This window comes from Diadema setosum, chromosome 1, assembly GCF_964275005.1.
Source record: "Diadema setosum chromosome 1, eeDiaSeto1, whole genome shotgun sequence".
NCBI classification, from domain to species: Eukaryota; Metazoa; Echinodermata; class Echinoidea; order Diadematoida; family Diadematidae; genus Diadema; species Diadema setosum.
Window position 1 is genome coordinate 30370866 of NC_092685.1, and position 868 is coordinate 30371733.

Genomic DNA, 868 nt, shown 5'->3' on the forward strand with positions numbered 1-868 from the left:
TTTGGTGCTTTGTTGTTGTTGTTTTGTTTTTTTCTCAACCAGAGGTCTGCACACCTTCCCATGCTTCAGGGAGGTACCACAGCTCTGCGTTATGCATGTAATAACCAGGAAAGGGGGGGGGGTGGCACTATACGGGGGTTGCAAGGTATCTCGCGGATCATCCCTATAATGTAATTTCGTGCACACTGCTTTTTACTTAATTGTCTTCAATTCCATTTCAGTATAAGCACTTTGACTTAAGAGAACTCATAAAGATTCGAATTTATTTCATATATCACTGCCAAACAGATACATTTTGTAATCTCATGCAGAACGACATTGCACATTACTGGTTGTATGATTATGATCCATCATGCATGATGTGATACTTTGTTGGTCATGAGAGACGCATACATTGTATGAGAATGTGATTTTCCTTTTTCTAGAGAGATACAGGACATTATGACGGTTTCATCCTGAATTGACAAACTAGTATACTCCCTATATGCATGCCTAGATAAGTATTGGGAAGTTAGATCTAAAACTTGGCCGAATCTATAATGTTCAGTTTATGAACTTCGACGAACTGATGTATCATGCGTGTCAGTCATAATAGATTACAGTCATCCCTTTACATATGGTCGCCGTTCATGTGAGCCTATATACCCAGTCGTAGATTACTCACCGTTTACTAGTATATGAAATGAAACAAGTTTTTATGGCACCTATAAAGTAAAAATGACGCTTTTATACTAGATATGAAGGGGGGTATTATTTTAAACGCACCTTAAGTGACACAAACAACAGCAATTTAAGTTGTTCCTGACATCATACGCTGTCAAGTTATTTATGATATCATTCCATAACTTTTTTTTTTTTCAGATCTGAT